The 15,569-nt window shown below is 47.3% G+C and overlaps 3 protein-coding genes across 3 annotated transcripts in view; 1 reads left to right on the forward strand and 2 right to left on the reverse strand.

The window, feature by feature from the left end:
* The window catches only part of GPN3 (GPN-loop GTPase 3), a 637,401-nt gene that overhangs the window by 299,364 nt on the left and 322,468 nt on the right, over positions 1–15,569 (reverse strand). The gene's annotated exons all lie outside the window — the stretch shown is intronic.
* VPS29 (VPS29 retromer complex component) overlaps positions 1–15,569 on the reverse strand; it is a 444,410-nt gene that overhangs the window by 259,809 nt on the left and 169,032 nt on the right. The window lies entirely within an intron of this gene.
* Positions 1–15,569, forward strand: part of LOC126931527 (peptidyl-prolyl cis-trans isomerase NIMA-interacting 4-like) — a 773,797-nt gene that overhangs the window by 242,171 nt on the left and 516,057 nt on the right. The gene's annotated exons all lie outside the window — the stretch shown is intronic.

Raw genomic sequence — 15,569 nt, forward strand, 5'->3', positions numbered from 1 at the left:
GAGGGATTTCGGGGGTCCTGGAATTTACCCTTTAAGATAAATCTGGGGTGAGGATGGAAAAGGAGAATAATAAATAAAAGAAGGTTGACTTATTTTGGATTAAGATATACTGGAACTTGGGAGAAGAGAAAGGTTTATTTGGTAACTAAAAAGAAAAAAACCCTCTTCGAGATAAGTCAGAATGTAAGTTACTCTTTGTGAGTGGTGGGTGTATGGGTATTTGTATATATATTTTTTGTGCACTTCTGTAACTTTACTTTGGAGGTAAAAAATCCGTCCATAAAGAAAATTTCATCATTTCTCTCCCTTGGATTTCTCTTTCCTGAACTCGGAAAGTTATATAATCATCGGGACGGTTATCCCGATTCTAGCCAGGGCGAAGTTGAACGAGCGCGTGCAGCAGTTGAAAGGGGAATTTGCAGATTTCACGCGTGCAGGCCAGGGGCGGGAAGAGAAGAGGCAAGCTGTGCGGGCGGTCCTGGGTTCTGCAGATACCCGAAGAAACTTTGGCCCATTCCTCTCTGGCTTCCCAGCCTCCCCGAGTGCACGCCTATCCAAGGGGTCCCCAAACTGTGCCACCTCCAGGGGCTGCGCATCGACTTTGGCCGGGTTTAGAAGTACAGCCCACACTCAGCAAACAGATCGGCTCTCTTTCCTGACCTTTCCATGTATGTTGCTTCCTGCAGCGCTTTACATTTTGCAAAGCCCTGTCTCTCCGAGAAATTCATTTTGTTTCCCAATGAATGCAGGATGCACGAATCCCCATCTCAGTATGCCACGAGGTAATTGCACCACCCAGGCATCCTCTTCCAAAGCAACATCCTCAGGGTGAGGGCTCCATGTCCCCTCAGTTGGGCCCCCTCGCTACTGGTGCAGGGCCCTTGAGTTTAAGAACTCAGCCTCTCGATCCACTTTCCTCAGGCACCAATTCACTTTCCCCTGCTACAGCTCTGTCCACCAGAAGTCACATAAGTGCCATTTGTCAGGGCAAGGCAATGAGTCCAGCTGGTGACATTTGGAGTTGGTGCCCAGTGCTGCTGTGAACATCTGACTGTGGAGGTCAGGGTGGCTCTTGCTGGAGTCCACAGGACTTTGGGCTACTCCAGGGCAGGGCGCATCATCGGAATGGCATTTAGAGTAGAAATATGAAAGACAGCAATTCATTCAGCAGACAAATATTTATGGAGTACCTACTCCGTGCCAGGCATTGTTCTAGACAGGGAAGCAGGGGTGATCAAGACAGACAAGGCTTTTCTCTATGGAGAATCATTTAGTAAGTCAGACGGATGGTAAGCAAAGATGCAAATAAAAAATATCAGCTTCTGATATGTGCAGTGGAGAAAAATAAACAAGGAAAAAACCCCAAATTCTACTGTGTTCATTTTCTTAGTATATGCCAAAAAATGATCTAATTGAATCCCCAAGACAATCCTAGGAATTATGTCCTATTCCTATCATCCCGATTTACAGATGAAGAAAGTGAGGCACAGAGAGGCTAGGGTGGTTGCTGAAGGTCACACAGCCAGGAAATTACAGAGCCAGGGCTGGAACTCAGGACAGCCTGAAACTACAGCCCTCGTTCATATTCAGTAAAACCCATCAGTGAACCCCCACAGCATTCACATCCCTGGCACATACCAGGCACATATCAATGTGGAACCCAGTGGAATGATTGAAATGTGTCTCTGCCCACAATAAAGTGCCATAATTTTCCACAGCAAAATGGCAGGTGTGTTAACCTCTTGCAACATCATCAGGGCTGGAGGAGGACTTCAGACTGAGCTGGGACATGGGGAAAGCCTCTGTCCCCAGGCTGTTTTCTGCTGGGCAACTCCCCTCCAGAGTTCAGTTCTGCTGGCACATGCCTAAGTGATTAGCTGGCTCTGAGCCTGAGCATGGCATAGCTCACCAGGGTGGGCCTGCGCTGCTCCCAGGAACCAGCAAACAGCTCATGGAGGAAAGCACTGATTCCCTATTCACCTTTTCCTGCCATTATCAGCACCAGTAGCTTTCCAAAGATCAGTTGATATAAGCATCTTGTCAGAAAGGATACAGCCTAATAAATGGAATGTCCCTTCCCCTCTCTAGGCCTCAGTTTGCCTATCTGTAAAATGAGAAGAGTGGATTAAAGTGCACTTTTCAAACTGTCTTTCCTGGCTCCACAGAGCTTTCTTAGGGGGCTGCTGAAGATGATGGGGAGCTGATGATTAGAAGAGAGTGGCTGTGGCCAAAATATTGGAAACCCAATAGTGTCTCTGAGGATACTTAGACTTTGAGGGGGGATCCCAGTGCCTGAAGGGACCTGGCTGATAATACGAAAGAATTCAGCCTCTGGGTAGGGACTGGAGCAAACTGAGCCCACGTTTCATCCAAGGGGGCGGCCACTTCTCAGCTCCAGTCCCCTGGGGCCACTTGTGGCCACATCCTCTGAGTTTTTGGTAAAACTTGAACATATGGATTTTTGTGTGAAATGTTCCAATTTTAAAAAGTCGGTCATGAACTCAAAATCTTCTAAAACAGTGTGAGGCAGACAAAGTATATCTGTGGGTTACATTTGGCCCTAGGCCAGCAATTTGGAACTCTGTTCTAGAAGGCTGGGGATGAACTTTATTCTCTCCTTCCTTGCAATTTAATGAGCATTAGGATTGTGGTTAGATGACTGAAAGAAGTGTTGGTGGCCAGGTGCAGTGGCTCACGCACTTTGGGAGGCCGAGGTGGGTGGATCATTTGAGGCCAGGAGTTTGAGACCAGCCTGGACAATATAATGAAACACCATCTCTACTAAAAATACAAAAATTAGCTGGTCATGCTGGTGGGCGCCTATAATCCCAGCTACTCCAGAGGCCGTGGCATGAGAATTGCTTAAGCCCGAGAGGTGGAGGTTGCAGTCAGCCGAGATTGTGCCACTGCACTGCAGCCTGGGCAAAACGGTGAAACTCCGTCTCAAAAAAAAAAAAAAAAAAAAAAAAAGGGAAAGAAGTGTTGAGTGTTGGTGATGAGGTTTGCCTGCAAATCTAGACCTCCCTGGACATTCCGGGGGTTTTATACAAAGGAGGGAACCATGGGGAAAAAGTATGGGTGAATGCTCTTTGACAACATCCACAGTTCTATCTCGGCGTCCTGTGGTGTTACCAGCAGACACTGGTATTCTTTTGGGCAACGTTTGTCAAGGCCCTACTGGGTGTCAGGCACTGTGTGAGAAGCTGGGGACATAGCCGTGAATGAGCCAGGCTTTCTCCCTGTCCTCATGGAGCTCTCAGTCTAGAGAAAGACACAGACGGGAACAGATAAACCATTTGGGGAGGATAATTTCAGAGAGTGGCGATTTTATGAGAATATTAGAAAGGGTCATGTGACCACACAGGCAGACTCTGAGGATTTGACATTTGAGTCAAGATGTGAAGGATGAAGAAGAGAAAGTCATGGGAAGGATGGCATAGGGGAAGAATATTCCTGACAGAAGGACCACCAAGTGAAAAGGCCCTGAGGCAGGAACAATCTTCCAGTGTTGGAGGAATGGGAAAAAAGCCAGAGTGGCTGGAGTGCAATGTGAAGGGTAGAAGAGTGTCCCAAGTGGGGGTTGGAAGGCCGGGCGCAGTGGCTCACGCCTGTAATCCTAGCACTTTGGAAGGCCAAGGCAGGCAGATCACCGGAGGTCAGGAGTTTGAGACCAGCCTGGCCAACATGGTGAAACCCTGTCTCTACTAAAAATACGAAAATTAGCCGGGAGTGGTGTCAGGGGACTGTAATCTCAGCTACTTGGGAGGCTGAGGAAGGAGAATCGCTTGAACCCGGGAGGTGAAGACCACAGTGAGCTGAGATCGTACTATTGCACTCCAGCCTGGGTGACAGAGAGACTCTATCTCAAAAAAAAAAAAAAAAAAAAAAAAGAAGAAGAAGAAGGTGGGGATTGGAGAAGTGGCTAGAGGCCAGATTGCTCAGAGTTTTTTGTTTGTTTGTTTGTTTTGTTTTGTTTTGTTTTCCGCTCTTGTTGCCCAGGCTGGAGTGCAATGGCACGATCTTGGCTCATTGTAACCTCCACCTCCCAGGTTCAAGTGATTCTCCTGCCTCAGCCTCCCAAGTAGCTGGGATTACAGTCACCTGCCACCACGCCCCGGCTAATTTTTGTATTTTTAGTAGAGACAGGGTTTCACCATGTTGGCCAGGCTAATCTCAAACTCCTGACCTCAGGTGATCTGCCCCCGTCGGCCTCCCAAAGTACTGGGATTACAGGCGTGAGCCACCACGTCCGGCTGACTCAGGGTCTTATAAACCACAAGAAGACATTTGGATTTTATTCTAAGCTTAACGGGAAGTCACTGCAGGATTTTAGGTAGAGGAGTAACATGATCTGATTTCACTTTTTTTTTTTTTTTTTTAGAGACAGGGTCTTGCCCTGTTGCTCAGGCTAGAGTATAGTGGTGACATCATGGCTCACTACAGCCTTGATCTCTAGGCTCAAGTGATCCTCTTGCCTCAGCCTTCCAGGTAACTGGGACTACTACAGGTGCACACCACCAGACCCAGCAAATTTTTAAATTGTTTGTGGAGACAGTGGTCTTGCTATGTTGCCCAGGCTGGTCTTGAGCTCCTGAGCTCAAGCAGTTTGCCCGCCTCCTCCTCCCAAAGTGCTGGGATTACAGGCATTAGCCACTGCGTCCAGCCTGATTTCATGGTGTGTGTGTTTTGTTTGTTTGTTTGTTTGTTTGTTTGTTTTAGATGGAGTCTCTCTCTGTCGCCCAGGCCGGAGTACAGTGGCATGATCTCAGCTCACTGCAACCTCTGCCTCCTGGATTCAAGCGATTCTTTTGCCTCAGCCTCCCTAATAGCTGGCATTACAGGAATTCACCACCACACCCAGCTAATTTTTTGTATTTTAAGTAGAGACGAGGTTTCACCATGTTGGCCAGGATGGTCTTGAACTCCTGACCTCAAGTGATCCACCCGCCTCGGCCTCCCAAAGTGCTGGGATTACAGGTGTGAGCCACCAAAACCGGCCTCATGTTTTTTGTTTGTTTGTTTGTTTGTTTTGAGGCGGAGTCTCGCTCTGTCGCCCAGGCTGGAGTTCAGTGGTGCGATCTCGGCTCACTTGCAAGTTCCGCCTCATGGGCTCGTGCCATTCTCCTGCCTCAGCCTCCTGACCAGCTGGGAATACAGACGCCCGCCACCATGCCCGGCTAATTTTTTTGTATTTTTTTTAGTAGAGACGGGGTTTCACCATGTTAGCCAGGATGGTCTTGAGCTCCTGACCTCGTGATCTACCCGCCTTGGCCTCCCAAAGTGCTGGGATTACAGGCGTGAGCCGTCGCACCTGGCCATTTTTTTTTTAAATAAACTTTTTATTTTGGAATAGTTTTAGGTTTACTGAAATGTAGCAAAGATAGTACAAAGAATTCCCATATGCCTTTAGGTTTCCCCTTAATGTTAACATCAACAGCCAAGGCATTGCTCATAATTATTTCCTAACACCTAAATCATAAAGAAATGGTGGATCAGGCTGGGTGTGGTGGTTCATGCCTGTAATCCCAGCACTTTGGGAAGCTGAGATGGGTGGATCGCTTGAACCCAGGAGTTTGAGCCTAGGCAACATGGCAATACCCCAGCTCTACAAAAAATACAAAAAATTAGCTGGACTTGGTGGTGTGCGCCTGTAAGTCCCAGCTACTCAGGAGGCCAAGGCAGAAGAATTGCTTGAGCCCTGGAGGTTGAGGCTGCAGTGAGCCGTAACTGCACCGTTGCATTCAAGCTGGAGCAACAGAGTGAGACCCTGTCTCCCACACAAAAAAGAAATGATGGATAATAAAATATCACATCTCATATAACCCAGTGAGTATCTTCTTCTAAATAAGGTCCAATTGTGTGTGTGTGTTTTAAGAGATGAGGGTTTTTGTTTTGTTTTGTTTTTGTTTTTTTTTTTTTTTTTTTTTTTGCGACGGAGTTTCACTCTTATTGTCCAGGCTGGAGTACAATGGCGCGATCTCATCTCACTGCAACCTCCGCCTCCCGGATTCAAGTGATTCTCCTGCCTCGGCCTCCTGAGTAGCTGGGATTACAGGCATGCGCCACCATGCTCAGCTAATTTTATATTTTTAGTAGAGACGGGGTTTCTCTATGTTGATCAGGCTGGTCTCGAACTCCTAACCTCAAGTGATCCACCCACCTTGGCTCCCAAAGTACTAGGATTATAGGTGTGAGCCACCGCACCCGGCCAGGATCAGATTTTACTGTGGTGCCCAGGCTGGACACGAACTCCTGGACAGTTACTTCCTACCCAAGTAACTGTGATTACACGTGCACACCTCCATGCTTAGCTCTGATTGCGTTTTGTTTGTTTGTTTGAGATGGAGTCTTACTCTGTCACCCAGGCTGGAGTGCAATGGCATGATCTCGGCTCACTGCAACCTCTGCCTCCCAGGTTCAAGCGATTCTCCCACCTTGGCCTCCTTAGTAGCTGGGATTACAGGCACCTGCCATCATACCTGGCTAATGTTGGCCTGGCTGGTCTTGAACTCCTGACCTCAGGTGATCCTCCCACCTTGGCCTCCCAAAGTGCTGGGATTACAGGCGTGAGCCACCACACCTGTGTTTCCGTGAGGAGAATGGACTGTAGTTGAGAAGGAGAGGAAGCTATGAGACGAGAGAGCAGGCTGTTGAAAAATGTGGCTTTAACCGGGAGCGGTGGCTCATACCCGTAATCCCAGCACTTTGGGAGGCTGAGGCGGGCAGATCACTTGAGGTCAGGAGTTTGAGGCCAGCCTGGCCAACATGGCTAAACTCATCTCTATTAATAATACAAAAATTAACCAGGCGTGGTGGTGGGCGCCTGTAATCCCAGCTACTCCAGAGGCTGAGCAGGAGAATCCCTTGAACTCTGGAGACGGAGGTTGCAGTGAACCAAGATTTCACCACTGCACTCCATCCTGGGTGACAGAGTAAAATTGCGTATTAAAAAAAAAAAAAAAAAAAAAGTGGCTTTACTGCTGAGTCTCAGTTTTCTCATCTGCAAAATGAGGACATTATTACCCATCTCAGAATGTGATTGTGAGAATGTATCTTCCAATGTACTTAGGGTGCTAATAGGAATAATGATGATAATAACAGTGATAATAGCTGGCATTTATTGAGTGTTTTCTGTGTGCCAGTCTCTATGCTCATGACCTTTCATGCACGCTCATTTTATTTTATTTTTGAAATGAAGTCTCACTCTGTCACCCAGGGTGGAATGCAGTGACATGATCTCCGCTCGCTGCAACCTCTGCCTCCTGGGTTCAAGCGATTCTCCTGCCTCACCCTCCAGAGTAGAGAGTAGCTGGGAGGACAGGCATGCACCATCACACCTGGCTAATATTTTTGTATTTTTTTTTTTTTTTAGTAGAGATGGGGTTTTGGCATGTTGGCCAGGCTGGTCTTGAATTACTGACCTCAGGTGATCCACCTGCCTCGGCCTCCCAAAATTCTGGGATTACAGGCGTGAGCCACCATGCCTGCCCTGATTTTATTTATTTATTTATTTATTTTGTAGAGACAGTCTCACTATGTTGCCCAGGCTGATGTTGAACTCCTGGGCTCAAGCAATCCTCCCGTCTCAGCCTCCCAAAGTGCTGGGATTACAGGCGTGAGCCACTGCGCCCTTCCTGCATGCTCATTTTAATCTTCACACTATTTTAGGGGTTAGGTTTCGCCAGGGGAAATAATTTATAACCCAGCTAGGGAGGGCCGGAGCCAGGATTTGAACCCAGGGAATCTGACGTCACACTTCTTCCTCCAAACACAGAAGCTGTGTTCTTAGGGATCAGGGAGAGCAGATTCTTTGGGATGTTCCCAGGAGCCTTCTTGGAGGAGGGGGATTTAGATGGGTTGTTTAAAACCTCTTGCACCGGCCTTGGCCTTCACAGAGCCTTCATTGTCATTTGGTGTGTCTTTCTTTGAGAAGGCCCCAAATATACTTTTATCTGGACTTATCCAACAGAGAAACTAGGATGCTTATCGCTTTGCTAAATGTTTCTTAGCGTCACAAAATGACTCACTCTGTGGTCGGGAAAGCAACAAGCTGTCCCAGCATCTGGAGGATGGATCGCACTGCCATTTGGAACAAAGTCTGGCAAAGGGAGGCTCGCTTTAGAGCAGAGATTGTTGACCTGGGCACTATTGACATTTTGGGCTAGATCATTCTCTGTTGTGCGGGTTCTGTCCTGTGTACTACATGGTATTTAGCGGCATCCCTGATCTCTACCCACCGGATACAAGTAGCATGTCCTCTTCTCCAATCACGACAATACAAGATATCTTCTGGCCAGTGTGGTGGCTCACACCTGTAATTCCAGCACTTTGGGAGGCCAAGGTGAGAGGATTGCTTCAAGCCCAGGAGTTTGAGACTAGCCTGAGCAATGTAGTGAGACCCCATTCCTTAAAAAATATGTTTTGGCTGGGCACAGTGGCTCATGCCTGTAATTGCAACACTTTGGGAGGCCAAGACAGGTGGATCCCTGAGGTGAGGAGTTTGAAACCAGCCTGGCCAACATGGTGAAACCCCATCTGTACTAGAAATACAAAAATTAGCTGGGGTTGGAGGTGGACGCCTGTAGTCCCAGCTACTCGGAAGCCTGAGGCAGGAGAATCACTTGAACCCGAGAGGCGGAGGTTGCAGTGAACTGAGATAGCACCACTGCACTCCAGCCTGGGCAACAGAGTAAGACTCCATCCAAAAAAAAAGAAAAGAAAAAACATTGTAATGAACTATTTAGAACTTGGAGCAAAGTATAGCTTGGTAATGAAAAAAATGTAATGAACTATTTAAAGCTTAGAGTAAAGTACTTCCATATAGATACCCCTATTCACACTCCAGAGATTCCAAATGTTAACATTTGGCCATATTTAGTTTTTTTTTATTTCTTTTTTTTTTAGGTAAGAAAGGAAATGAAGTATTATGGCTGACACTCTTTTTTTGTTTTTGGGATGGAGTCTTGCTCTGTCGCCCAGGCTGGAGTGCAATGGTGCGATCTTGGCTCACTGTAACCTCCACCTCCCAGGTTCAAATGATTCTCCTGCCTCAGCCGCCCAAGTAGTTGGGATTACAGGTGCCCGCCACACCTGGATAATTTTTATATTTTTAGTAGAGACTGGGTTTTGCCATGTTGGTCAGGCTGGTCTTAAACTCCTAACCTCAAGTAATCTACCCACCTCGGCCTCCCACAGTGCTGGGATTACAGGCGTGAGCCACTGTGCGCAGCCAACTCTCTTTGAATCCCTTCTCCATCCTATTCGCTTCCCCTTTCCTTCCCCGGAGGTAGCACCAGGCAGCCTAAGATTGTTGTGTAGGTGACTATGTTTTCACTAGGTTACAACATCTAATAAGCAAACTAACAGTCAACAAGGAAGAAAACCAACAGCCTTAACCCTCAGGGGCAGGTGGAATGAGTTTTCATGAAGCCAGATTTATTTCGTTTAAAAGACCAGCTTTGATTCTGAGAGCAGGACATTCTGACTTTATTTATATTAAAATGTCCTTCCAAGTAAGAAGGGTGGTAATAGTGAGAGATAGCTATTTTTTAAATGTCCCATTTGGCAAAAGAAAAAAATCCAATCATAGGATGACAGAGAAATAACTTGCAGCATGTTTAGGCAATGATGGAAAGGAAGGAAACCGAGCTATATGTATCAATGTGGATCCATCTCAAAGCTAATATCATCAGAGCAAAAGCCAGCTGGGGGAAGAATTTGGGCTGGATGGTGCTACTTACATAAAAGTTTAAAATGGGAAAACAATATTACATATTTAGGGCAGGGTTTTTCAAACTTTTGGGGGGCCGCAATGTGCTTTAAGAAAGATATTTTAGGTGTGGCATGGTGACTTATGCCTGTAACCCCAGCATTTTGGGAGGCCAAGGCGGGCAGATCATTTGAGGTCAGGAGTTTGATACCAGCCTGGCCAACATGGCGAAACCAGTCTCTATGAAAAATACAAAAAAATTAGCTGGCACATACCTGTAATCCCAGCTACTCAGGAGGCTGAGGCAGGAGAATCACTGGAACCTGGGAGACAGAGGTTGTGGTGAGCCAAGATCCCAGCCACTGCACTCCAGCGTGGGTGACAAAGCTAGACTCTGTCTCAAAAAAAAAAAAGAAAAAAAAAAAAAAAAAACATTTTAGCCTGGGCATGGTGGCTTATGCTTGTTAATCCCAGCACTTTGGGAGGCCGAGATGGGAGAATGGCTTGAGGCCAGGAGTTTGAGACCAGCCTGGTGACCATAGTGAGATCCCATATCTATTTAAAAAAAATAATAATATGAACCAGGCACGGTGGCTCACGCCTGTCATCCCAGCACATCGAGAGGCTGAAGTGGGCAGGTCACTTGAGGTCAGGAGTTTGAGACCAGCCTGGCCAACATGGTGAAACCCTGTCTCTGCTGAAAAGACAAAAATTAGCCAGGCATGGTGGGTGCCTGTAATCCCAGCTACTCAGGAGGCTGAGGCAGGAGAATCTAAAAAAACACACCTATTTGGAGCCTGGCAACATAATGAAACCCTGACGCCACAAAAAAAAAAAAAATTGGCTAAAAGTGGTGGCCCACACCTGTAGTCCTAAGTACTCAGGAGGCTGAGGCAGGAGGCCTTAAGCCCAGGATGTGGAGGCTGCAGTGAACTGTGATTGTGCCACTGCACTGCAGTGTGGGCAACTGAGACCCTGTCTCAAAAAAAAAAAAAAGAATATGTCCATCCTTTCACCTGTTGGCAGGCATTTGGATTATTTCCAGTGTTTGTATTATCTATCATTTTAATGCCTGAGATAGTTTATCAAAAAATGAATATACAATTTGAGATGGTTTCCAAAGAGAAAAGAAACAAAAAAGCAAAGAGAAAAGAAAACACAAAAACAAACACACACAATAAATACATCCTGTTACAAACCCCTCCCCCCTATACACACACACACACACACACACATTATTCTGGCAATTTTCCTGGTGTCCAATCCTCAGGTAAAGTCTTCCTTGCCAGCACTCTGGAAAACTACTGAATGCTGTCCACAGCAGAAGTTGATGATCGGCCACTGGGCAGGGAAACCAGTGGTCCCCAGAGACCATCTAGGTTTCTGTACTGACCTGGCCTTCTCTCCTAGGAAATATTGATCAAAATAAAGGGGCTATTGGCTCAACTTAGAAAGCTGTCTTTAGATTTCAGATTTGTGCAGCCTGGAACATCTAGCCATACAGTTCCCTTGCCGGGCATCTAAGCACCACATTGATGGTTTCTGGAATAAGTGCTTTCCACTATCCCTTCCATCTGCCCACACACTGGCCTGCACCCAACCCTGCAGGGAAGCTCCATCCAGATTTTAGAGCTCTCCAGAGCCAAGAACAGGCTTCCAGGGCCTGCTCAGGGCAAATTGTGTTTTCTGCTTATGCGTGTTCAAACTCCTCCTTCTCCTTCTCCTTCTCCTTCTTCCTCTTTTTAAAAGCAGGGTCTCTTTGTATTGCCCAGGCTGTAGTGTAGTGGTATGATCTTGGTTCACTGCAGCCTCAACCTCCCGGGCTCAAGCAATCCTCCTACCTCAGCCTCCTAAATAGCTGGGACCACAGGCATGTGACAATACACCCTGTAAGTTTCAAAAGTTTTTTTTGTAGAGAAGGGGTCTCACTCTGTTGCCCAGGCTGGTCTCGAACTCCTGGGCTCAGGTGATCTTCCTGCCTCAGCCTTCCAAACTGCTGGGATTACAGGCATGACCTCATGTTCTTATATTCTTATAGCCTTGAAATTAGAATAAAATCATGGTCTTAGAGCCAGCTGGGAAACTAAGGCTAACCCTAGTGAGGCCAGAGGCTGTGAGTGGGCCCAGAGCAGGCAGCTCTCATCTCTGGCTGCCCACTCTCTGGCTTAACCTCGGAAGACCATTCTCTACCACTTCCAAGTATTGTTTGGCTGCATTTGGCTCGGCCAGGTTCTTGCCAGTTACATGGAATCAGACTACTGGAATCAAACTCCAGTCCTGTCCCCTTAGTGACTGGGTGACTTTGGGCAAGTGATGTGACATCTCCAAGCTTCAGTTTTGTCATCTGTAAAGACAGTACAGGATGGAATGAAATAATGTGAGGGGGTGCTTCGCCTAGGACCAGACACATAATATGGGGATTGTATTTTCCGTATTTTCTAAAATTAGCCATGACAATATTTCCAGTCTCACATGTTCTTCTAGAACCTTACCGCTCCCCTAGCAAGAGATGGAATCTATGGTCCCTCCCCTTACCTGCGGGATGGGGTGCAGTGGAAGCGATGCTATGTAGCTTCAGAGACTTGGTCTCAGAGTGCAATATAGCTTCCATCCAGCTTTCCCATTTTCTTGGGACACTTGCTCCTGAACCCTGCTGCTGTGCTGGGAGGAGGCCAAGGTCACATGAAGAATGTTTGCATAGGTGACCTACGTGACAGCCCCAGGTGAGGTCCCAGTTAACAACCAGCATCCACCAGCATTGCACATGTGAGTGAAGAATTTTTAGATGACTTTAGCACCCTTCAAACCCCCCATGGGATGCTGAGCAGGACAGATGAGCTTTCCCCACAGAGTCCTGCTAAAATTACAGATATGTGAGCTCAATAAATAACTGGTATGGCTTTAAGCCACTAAACATCCAGGTGTTTTGTTATGCACAATAGATGAGGAGAACACACAAAGGTCACAATCACCCTCGGTGCATCTCTCCATGCCTCTCTCTTGCTCACACTTTGCATTCCCTATCCAGCAGTAAATCCAAATACATTCCAAATCCAACCCCCACCTTCACCTTTTTTTTTTCCCTTTGAGACAGAGTCTCACTTTGTCGCCCAGGCTGGAGTGCAATGGCGCAATCTTGGCTTACTGCAACTTCCGCCTCCCAGGTTCAAGAGATTCTCCTGCCTCAGCCTCCCGAGTAGCAGGATTACAGGTGCCCGGCTAATTTTTGTATTTTTGGTAGAGACGGGGTTTCACCATGTTGACCAGGCTGACCTTGAACTCCTGACCTCAAGTGATCCACCCTCTTTGGCCTCCCAAAATGCCGGGATTACAGGCATGAGCCACGGCGCCTGGCCTAAATCCAACCCCTTTAAGTCCAAGCCACCATCATCTCTTGCTGGGAGGACTAAATGATTTCTCCTCTTGCCTGCCTACTCTTTTCTCCATACACAGCCCAGAACGATCTCTAAGAAACAGAAATAAGAGGTCACTCCCTGCTCCAAAGCTCCAATGGCTTCTTGTCAAACTTGGAATAAAATCCAAACTCCTGACTGTGACCTACAAAAGTCAGTGAAAGAAGAAGGAGAAGGAGAAGAGAGAAGAGAGAAGAGAGAAGAGAGAAGAGAGAAGAGAGACGAGGGAAGAGGGAAGAGGGAAGAGGGAAGAGGGAAGAGGGAAGAGGGAAGAAGGAAGAGGGAAGAAGGAAGAAGGAAGAAGGAAGAAAGAAGAAGAAGGAGGAGGAGAAGGAGGAGAAGAAGAAGGCCCTGATTTATAGCTTTTGGCAGTTTTCATGGTTTTAATACTCCCGTCACAATCAATTTCAAGCTTACCAATTTCAGGCAGCAGCATCCTGCTCCACAGAACCAGGGGAGTCTCTGACTCATCTCTAGCCTCAAACTCTTCCACCTTCTCCTTGCTCCTGCCTTGAGCCACACTGGCCTTGCTGTGCCTGAAACATCCCAAACAAACCCCAGTCCTCGAGCCATTCCTTCCACAGGAATGCTCTTCCCCAGCTATTTATTCCTTCACTCCATTCAGATCTCTGTTCAACTGTCACCCTGGCAAAGAGGGTTTCCCTGACCACCGGAATAAAATGCTCCCTAGCCCTCAACCCTTCCATCACACTTTTTCTTTCTGAAACAGGGTCTGGTACTGTCACCCAGACTGGAGTGCAGAGGCATGATCAGGGTTCACGGTAACCTTAACCACCCAGGCTCAAGTGATTCTGCAGCCTCAGCCTCCTGAGTAGCTGGAACCGCAGGCATAGAGCACTGCACCCGGCTAATTTTAAAATTTTTGGGCCAGGCCCGGTGGCTCATGCCTGTAAACCCAGCACTTTGGGAGGCCCAGGCAGGCAGATCACTTGAGATCAGGAGTTTGAGACGAAACTGGCCAACGTGGTGAAACCCCGTCTCTACTAAAGAAAATTAGCTGGGTGTGGTGGCACATGCCTGCAATCCCAGCTACTCAGGAGGCTGAGGCAAGAGAATCCCTTGAATCCCGGAGGCAGAGGTTGCAGTGAGCTGAGATTGCTCCATTGCACTCCAGCCTGGGCAACAAGAGTGAAAAACGCTGTGTCAAAAAAAAAGACAAGAGTCGGCCGGGCGCGGTGGCTCAAGCCTGTAATCCCAGCACTTTGGGAGGCCGAGGCGGGCGGATCACAAGGTCAGGAGATCAAGACCACAGTGAAACCCCGTCTCTACTAAAAAATACAAAAAATTAGCCGGGCGCGGTGGCGGGCGCCTGTAGTCCCAGCTACTCAGGAGGCTGAGGCAGGAGAATGGCGGGAACCCGGGAGGCGGAGCTTGCAGTGAGCCGAGATCGCGCCACTGCACTCCAGCCTGGGCAACAGCGTGAGACTCCGTCTCAAAAAAAAAAAAAAAAAAAAAAAAAAAAAAAAGACAAGAGTCTCACTATGTTGTTCAGGGTGGTCTCGAACTGCTGGGCTCAAGCAATCCTCCTGCCTTGGTCTCCCAAAGTACTGGGATTGTGGGTATCAGACACTGCACTCAGCCCCCTTCCAATTTTTGTATTTTTCTGCATGTGATTCTTCACTGCCTGACATTGTGTTATGTCTTCGATTGCCTGTTTTCTGTTTCCATGTGGGTGGGGATTTTTGTCTCCTTGCTATTCTTGCTTTTGTGCCTGGGTCTGTGCCTGGCACATACAAGGTATTCAGTAAAAAATTATTGAATAGGCCAGGCAAGGTGGCTCATGTCTATAAATCCCAGCACTTAGGGAGGCCGAGGTGGAAGAATGGCTTCAGGCTAGGAGCTCAAGACCAGCCTAGCAACATAGTGAGACCCAGTTTCTACAAAAAAATTTAAAATTAGCCAGGTGGGGTGGGTGCACTGTATGTACCAGCTACTCACGAAGCTGAAGCAGGAGGATCGCTTGAGCCCAGAAGTCGAGAATATGGTGAACAGTGATCACGCTGCTGCTCTCCAATCTGTGTGATAGAGTGAAACTCTGTTTCTAAAACAACAACAACAACAAAAGTTGAATAAACATAAACAAATGGGCGAGGTGCAGTGGCTCACACCTGTAATCGCAGCACTTTGGGAGGCCTAGGTGGATGGATCATGAAGTCAGGAATTTGAGACCAGCCTGATCAACATGGTGAAACCCCGTCTCTACTAAAAATATAAAAATTAGCCAGGTGTGGCAGGCACCTGTAATCCCAACTACTTGGGCGGCTGAGGCAGGAGAATCATTTGAACTGGGGAAGTGGAGGTTACAGTGAGCCAAGATCGCACCATTGCACTCCAACCTGGGCAACAGAGCGAGAATCCGTTTCAAAAAAACAAAACAAAACAAAACAAAAAAACCAACGAACAAACAAATTAAAGCTATTAATGTT

This window comes from Macaca thibetana, chromosome 11, assembly GCF_024542745.1.
Source record: "Macaca thibetana thibetana isolate TM-01 chromosome 11, ASM2454274v1, whole genome shotgun sequence".
Classification (NCBI taxonomy): domain Eukaryota; kingdom Metazoa; phylum Chordata; class Mammalia; order Primates; family Cercopithecidae; genus Macaca; species Macaca thibetana.